Source organism: Uloborus diversus, unplaced genomic scaffold (genome assembly GCF_026930045.1).
Source record: "Uloborus diversus isolate 005 unplaced genomic scaffold, Udiv.v.3.1 scaffold_12, whole genome shotgun sequence".
NCBI lineage: Eukaryota > Metazoa > Arthropoda > Arachnida > Araneae > Uloboridae > Uloborus > Uloborus diversus.
In genome coordinates, this window is record NW_026557876.1 from 1,331,725 (window position 1) to 1,340,421 (window position 8,697).

The window sequence follows — 8,697 nt, forward strand, 5'->3', positions numbered from 1 at the left end:
TCCCCGAGATTCCGTTCGGGTGCCTCGCGACGGGAAAAAGGAAATAATGATCACAGGACTTGAACTTTAGTCGAACTGTATGTATCTCTTGTTTTTTGAATGTTGAAAGGGCCCGAGATAGTTGACTGAACTTTTTGTGAAATGCTTTGTATCAATTACGTAATAAAAGGAATAATCTAGCCATTGATAAATCTCTTTTATTGTATCATATTGGCACGAAAGAAATGGAGTGAGCCGAAAATATTCGTGGGCGTTCTCGAAATTTTTTCTTAGCCGGGAGGACTTGTGTGACAATCGCATTGTGACAATTTTACTGCAGAAATATTTGTCGTGCACTCTTTTAACCCGGCTAAAAAACAGAATGACGTTCACATGGCTTGATGCATAATCGGGGGATATTTCGATGATTAGGAATCTGGTGCGGTCGTCACGATTTCTGGGTAAATATTTTTTTTTTTGGTAAGATACCTCTCGCGCTGGCACTGGAACTAAAAATGGACGCCGATGAAGAAAGATCGCCAGATTCCCCGGAATATGCTTCTACGTACAATTGCGCCGGTCTTGCTCTGAGCTACAGATTTAAAAATGCTATTTTTTTTATTTTGGTTTGTACTTGCAGCTTTTGCAATTGAAGTCTGTTTATTATTGGGCAATGCCTAAAACAGGGTAGTAAGAGTTTCGGCCAGTGGTAGTTTTAACCATGGATGAAACCGGCCGAGATAAATTACACCGGCGGAGATAAGGGTTACATGAAAAATATGCAGTAACATTAAAGAAATAAAATTCTCACACACAAACGTACAAAGTATTTCAAGTAATTTTGAAGAATAAGTGAGAACTTCTTTAAGAAACATATAGGCATTTTTTAAAAACAAAACGAAAGGTACGGGGGAAAACATTTTTGAAAATTTAAAGGCTACTGAAAAGTTACTATATTTATGTTACAGGTTGTTTTGTATTCCTTATGTCTTTTGTTTCAGTTGTGAGCAAATTCAGTTATTAATTTTGAAGAAAGTTAAAATTTTGTTCACTACTATTTTTATAATAATGTAAATTACTTCCACTAATATTGAATTTAATTAACTAAAATTGTTATGCTTAATTGAACAACTTCCAATTAACAGATTTATTAGTTGCAAAACACATATCTGTCACATACACGCAAATTAGGGGTGTATTTTTACATAATTTAGATTTGGTCAGTCCTATGGTGGTTAAATCCAGTTTTCGCCGGTTTTAGCCAGTGGCCTGGATAAAATCTGTTGCGTTGGTTATCTTACCAATGTATGTAAACGATGATGTTGAAAAGAATGCAGCCATTTAGATGAAAAGAAAAGTTTTTCAGGGCTGCGAAGAATCCCTTTCAATGCAAAAAATGTGCGTAAATGGCTGTCAAGACTTGACGGCACAGAAGAGAGCGTTTTTCGGGTGTCTCTTCGTTCATAGGCTCGCATTCTTATGCATTGGGAAGCAGTTTCCTTTCACCTCCATACATGCTACAATGTACGTACATTTACATGTGTGCAATCATTTACATTTTCCAACATTGCTTCATGATTATACTTAGATTAAGGAATAAAAAACGTTTGAGCTATGTCAATTTGAAGATTTACTGTGAGAAAAAAACAGGACAGTTCGTGTAAAACCTGTGTAAGTTTTTTTAAGCCCCCCGTAGAAAAAAGAAAAATATTTCTGTGAGTCATATACTTTCCTTTTAGTTTTCTACTAAAGCTCGGAGGATGCATACTTAAAAGAGCTCTTTTAACATTTACTGTGAAACACAAAAATGTAAATAGAAGAGGTTATTTTTTTTTACTGAAAATGAATACATTTTTTTAACTTTGTAGCTTTTAGTTTTATTTTACAATCAGAAATAAAAGTAAAATAGAAAAAGTAAGGTCTTAAATTTATTCTGAACAGTGCTATACCCCATGAATTAAGATGAATCTTTGAGGGCACCATTCATTCATCTATGAACTCATTTAGGGATCAGCAAGTCGTTTTATCTGGGGTCCTGGGAAAAAATCATACCTTAAAATCTTTTCAAAATTTTGCTCACAAATTGATTATAAAACAGTGGTGTTCCCATAGGGGTTTTTCCATATACGCTGTATACCTTCAAACATTTTTTAGACACATAGCGTATACCCTCAAGCTCCATAAATTTTCGTATTATGACATACTATGTATATGATCACCTACACAAATTGTGCGTAATGGATTACTGGAAGTATACCCTCAGAGAAATAGATGGGAATATTGCTGGTTAAAAGTCCTTGCCATGGGACGAAACGGTACATAAAGAATAGTTTTGTCAGCAGGTTTTATTCCACAAATACAGTTAAAACAAATAAGCAATGTTCGTTTCAGTATCAAAAGTAAAGATTTATCGTAGGTATGAAACACAGAAAACTGAAAATTAATAACACTAGTCTAGAAAAAAAAAAAAAAAACTTTTTTTTTTTGTTATACGGAGAATAATATCTGATCTTCATGCAAATTGATGCGCTGAATTCAAATATGCAACAGTTTTCGCCATCACCCACAGATTTTGTGTAACACTAGACCGACAGAAGTTGAAAGAAATGCGCAAATTGACATGCATGACTAGCACTAAAATAATGATAAAAAACTTAGCCATTGTTCTTTTTATTGTGTTGCATTAGGCATCAGGAACATTCCTCTTAAGTGTCTAGCATTAATCAGCAAGAATTAATTCACTTTGAGAATGCTCACCAAAGATGCGATTTTTAGCTTTACTTTAATAGTATACGTAGAAATTCTGGTTTTAAGTATTCAAATTAAGCACTAGTGTTACAATGTACTAAAAAACACCTAATTTAATATGAAAGGCCAGTAGAATAACACACAAATCCACTCTTTTTTCATTATTATTACTCTTGTCATTACTATCCCATTCGCATAGAGGAGAACATTAATAAAATTCGTTTAGTTTAACTTAAGACAAGAAATAATTGTCCCATGATATGTGTTGTACTAAATTTTTATCTAAAAATGCCTCAAATCTCCATATGTTTCATTCATATCGATTGAATATGCTAGTGATACCCAAGGCACCGTGTTTTAATCATACAATAGTGTAGCTTTTAAACTAGTTTCAAAAGAATTAACACCAAGTCTCATCATCTGTTTGATATTAAAATACAAACATATCCATTACAGAGTCAATACTATTTCAGTATGCTCAATCACGGTCGAGGAAGATCTGGCGCCGGGAACATTGTTCTCAATGTTCTGAGCATCCAAAATGGTCAGCGCCAAAAATGCTCGGCACCCAATGTTCCCGGGGGGGGTTCCCATTTCGGGGTTTAAGGGGTGTGGTGGAGGGGGGAAAGATTTTACTTGAATAAATTCTTGTTTGAAACTTTTAAATACGTTTAAAATAAATTTAAAACGATGTTTTAACCCTACTAGCAAAATTTCTTACATCAACCTTGACAGATCTTGATATTATACTTACAGCGTCAATATTGACGTGTTTCTTACTGCATAAAGATTAAAAAGCAATACAGTGGTGGACAAAATTATAGACTATTTTTTTTTTTTACTTTTGTTTCAATTACATGACTCAGTTTAAATTATTTTCATTGAAGTAAAGATGAATAGTTGAAGAAATAGGTCTAAAATAAGAACATGTTATCAATTAAATTTAAAAATTCATAAAATTAGAAAATTTGCAAATTTAATATTTTATCATTACGTGAAACCTGGACAAAAGTATAAACTCAGAGGTAAAAAATCCGGGATTACGAGAAAGTTTCGTTCCAAAATGTTAATTTAACGCCATAGAATGAATAAATGTTGCCATCAGTGATTGCTAAAAGTTTTGTTTTTGGAAATTTATGAGAAACATATAAATGCACCGCTGGACAAAATTATAAACTCATTTCTTTTTCATTTTTTCAATCATAATTTAACTCTGTTAAAAAACTTGTTGTTCTAGTAAAGATAAATAACTGACTAAATAGTTCTAAATTCACTATAACTCATAAACTCTATAAAATAAATAATTTAATTAAAAAATCTTAACTTTAATATCTTTATTATACATGAAACCTGGACAAAAGTATCAACTCAAGAATAAGAAACTCTGAAGTTTGGTGGAATTTCATTCAAATACTTAATGATTTAATATACAAAAATAAACCAATGCTGAATTACAAAATTACAAACTTACAATACTGCATAAAAACAATTATAAGCTGACAAAATTTTAATTTAATTTTTTAAGCAATCACGATTGCTTATTGTTCTCACTTGACCGTTTTTGGTGTTTGTGCCTTTTTCAGCTTGGACCAGGCCTGCAACACCACCGTCCACCGGCGGCGGCGCGGCTGGTCCTGAGCACTGTCCCCCGAAATTCACTTTTGCTGGGCGGTGGCGTCCATGTCCCACACACACGAACGCCTACACACACACACACACGAACGCCTACACCCACACACGAACGCCTACACAGACACACACGCGAACGCACACGAACACCTACACGCACACGCACGTACACAACACTCACTCACACACATGCATACATACACTTACGCACCCACACACATGCGCCTACACAAACACACACGCTCGTGATTGCGAAAAACATAATTTGAATTAAAGATGCCAAAAATTCAAATAAATTTTTAATTATTTATTTATTTATTTATTTATTTTTATTTATTTATTTTTTTTTTTTGAGTTTAATTAAGTTACATTTGCAATTACTTCAGTAAAACAAAAGCATAGATTTAGGAAAATGTAATTTTGCTATTAACATGGATAAATTGAAAGAAAAAAAATCAATATTTTAAATGTTTTAAAAATATCACTGCATTAAATCTAGCCATTAGTGTAAACTACAAACTTTTAAAAACGAATTAGGTCCCCAGTTTTCTGAACTACCTTGCATATGCGGCTGGGCATAGATTTCACAAGAGTTTCCAACAGCTGCAGTGGCATATGGTTCCATACTGAAAGTATTGCCCTTTTTAATTACTCTGTGGTTTGGTACTGGTGCCGATCATGATAAACTTTGCGAACCGTGGTCCCCCAAAGATTCTCAATCGGATTAAGATCCGGACTACGAGCTGGCCATTTGATAACTTTGATACCCCAGAGCTTGAACCATTCTTTTGTACTTTTCGCTGTGTGTACACTTGCGTTATCTTGCTAAAATAACCAGTTACCTCCAGGAATCAGATGAGCAAAAGGTAAGAGAAGATCTTCCAGTATTAATTGGTAATCTTCAGCGTTCTGTCTTCCATTAAGACACGCCAATCCTGCTTTACCATGCTGACAGAGATATTTATCTTTACTGGAACAAAATTTTTTTAACTCAGTTAAATTATGATTGAAAAAATGAAAAAAAAAATGAGTTTATAATTTTGTCCAGCGGTGCATTTATATGTTTCTTATAAATTTCCAAAAACAAAACTTTTAGCAATAACTGAGGGCAGCATATATTCATTCTATGGCGTTAAATTAACATTTCGGAACGAAACTTTCTCGTAATCCTGGAATTTTTACCTCTGAGTTTATACTTTTGTCCAGGTTTCACGTAATGATAAAATATTAAATTTGCAAATTTTCCAATTTTATGAATTTTTTAATTTAATTGACAAGGTGTACTAATTTTAGAACTATTTCTTCAACTATTCATCTTTACTTCAATGAAAATATTTTAAACTGAGTCAAGTTGTAATTGAAACAAAAGAAAAAAAAATTGAGTCTATAATTTTGTCCACCACTATATTGCAATAACAACACGTATGCAACATTGCATTCATCTTAAAATACCAGTATTGATATTACCTTACAATATCAGCATTCCATATTCCATACATGTTGACGTCGTCAAGGATGGTATTGATTTCATGCTGCCGCCGTCAAGATAATTACACAATAGAGCAGGTGGACCTTCGTTGATACTTGCGCATGCGCACAGTTCTTTATGGCCAACATAACTTGCATTGCTGGCATTCCTTCGGTACAGTCCGTCCAGAGGAGTTCCACGCTGCACGTGGCGATGCATTCTTTAGGCATCGCTAAGTTGGTTGCTTAGTTATTAGTGTGGAATAGTATTGTTTCAGGAATAACTTATGAATGACTGATAACTGCATTTGTTTATTAATATAGTACTAGAAAAGCCATATCGCAGACAATTGGTGATTCCAATGAGAAAAAGTGGGCATTGCCCGGATGCTCAATGTCGGACCGAAACCTATAACTAACCGTGGCTATAATCACATTTTTCCGTAGCAAAAGCTTTGTTGATTTTAACATTCGTTGCGAGCTGTAGTCTGTTTCGCATTTCTTTTTACATAATAATCTCTTATTTGTGCAGTATTTTTATAAATTTCAGTGTTAAAGGGGTATTGTGTTTAGCGTCCATTGTTGTAGTGTAATATTTGTACAACTGTCATTAATGTCAAGTAGTACTAACATAGCTTCGTTGTTATGTTTGCGTTATCGGTATGAATGCATAATTGTTAGCGATATAGCGATTGATTCCGCATTGCGTTTCGAGTGTTTTTTATCTCTTAATTGCAAAAAGATATTTGTACACCATGTGCTTTTATTATTTTAAACATGTTCAATCATGTTCTGGCAGAAGAGATTCGTTACGGCGGAATGTTTTAAAAATCAAGTGATACTGCAATGCGCTTTCGTTCATTACTGATTTTCACTTACTTCAAGTTAATTTCTCTTCATTTTCATGCACTTTCTTTAAAATCTTTATCAGAAGTACACATTGCGATAGTGGCTTGCGTTTAAACTCAATGAGTGGTATTTGTTTTGTAATGTAAAACTTCGTTTTGTTCAGCCAAACATGTTCTGTAATTATTTAAGATCAGGAAACCTCTGAAATTCATCCACTTATTACTTTAAATTCAAACATCTAACAGTCTCGGACTAATTTTAGTATTTGATAATGCATAGGTGAAAACAAAAACTTTGAAAATACTACACATGAAAAATTTTATATCCCCTTATACAGTAAAACCTGTCTACAACGATACTGTTGGGACCTAAAACAAATATCGTAATAGACAGGTTATCGTTATAGACGGTTTGATTATTCATGCTGACATTTTGCTGGGGCCAAAAAAATATTGTTATAGACAGTATCATTATACACAGGTTTCACTGTATATTGAACGTTAAAAATTATCCGATGTCCAAATATCTTATGGGAAATATTAATGTTTAAAAAAATGCAATTTATAAAAAATAAACCAATTTACATGGAAAGAATGAGAGTTGACCTTCGTATCAACCTATGGTCTTGAGTTATAAAAATTGAATTCTAAAAAACTTCCATACATATACGCATGTTTATTTTGATAAAAAATACGGAAATGGAGAGGATTTGCATTTAGTCAAAAAAAGAGGGAATTTTTGAGTTTTGGGGAGGGGTATACCCCCTAATTCTACTCCTTTGCTACATCCTTGTATTCAGTTTGTGATGTATTGAAAAATTTTTTACAAAAGTCTCGAGTAGTTTGATTGAAAAGAATACAGTTAAATTCCGTTGCGACAAGCTTTCAGTGAAATATTTGTTTCAACACAAAAAAAAAAAATTTTATTCCCTGGCCATCGGCGCCTAACATTCTCAGCGCCCAATGTTATCGGCACCCAAAATGCTAGGCGCCCAATATGCCCGGTGCCCAAAGTGCTCGGTGCCAAATCTTTTGGAAGGTCCCTTCCGTAAGTGCAAACACTACAGAATGAAGCATAAACTTATCGTTAGGCTGTCGTGGGGTTGTCTTTCCCAAGAGACTCCCGTCTGATTGATCATCGTATTGATAGGAAGAGGGGGTGATGTCCGGGTGTAGTATATAATTATTAGGGTAACCAAGTAATATATGTATCATATGGTGTATGGCACCCGATAGTATCACCTCAAATCTTTATATACTGATAGTAAACAAACTTGTTCTAAAGAAACTGCCTACAGCTGATGTTTCTTTAACAGTGTGTTGCGATTTTTTGCTACTGGTAAAATAATTAAAAATACCTTGAATAATACGTAATTATTCAGTGTAGAAATGAACACCAACCTTGAAAAAGGAAAGGTTGTAGACAAAAGTTCAAAAAATAGATTAGAAAAGGGAGAAATATTTCATGAGATTGTTAACAGTTAAAGAGCAAAAGAATGTACGAGCAAACGCATATCAATACAAGAAACCAAAATATATAAAGAAAAATCGACAAATTTACAGTTTATGATTTTCAATAATTCATTGTGAATAACCAAATCCAAACCAATCAATCATAGGACGACAATATCACTGAAAATATAAAAAAACCAGAAAAGTCACGCCGTAGCGTAGAAAATGCTAATAAGCCTAGTAATTTTTGTTTGTATGCATGACTTTTTTGTTTTATTCTTTTTAAATTAATTTTCAAAGTCTTGTGGATATTTTGGCCCATGTAAAAAGAAATGAGAATTCAAGAAGCATTACGAAACATTAGAAATTAATACAAATTCCGTAGTTCGTAGTTGTAAGCAGCCATTTCCACGATTTTAAATTCGAAATTTATCGATTCTTGATGAAACTACACTTTTATTGTAGCCATATGAACACTATAAATATTTCGTGTAAATAAACCTTTGTTTATCAGTGTTATCAAAAGAGGAAGATGAAAGTTCTTTGTTTTGTTTGCTTAGCGCTAATTGTTTTA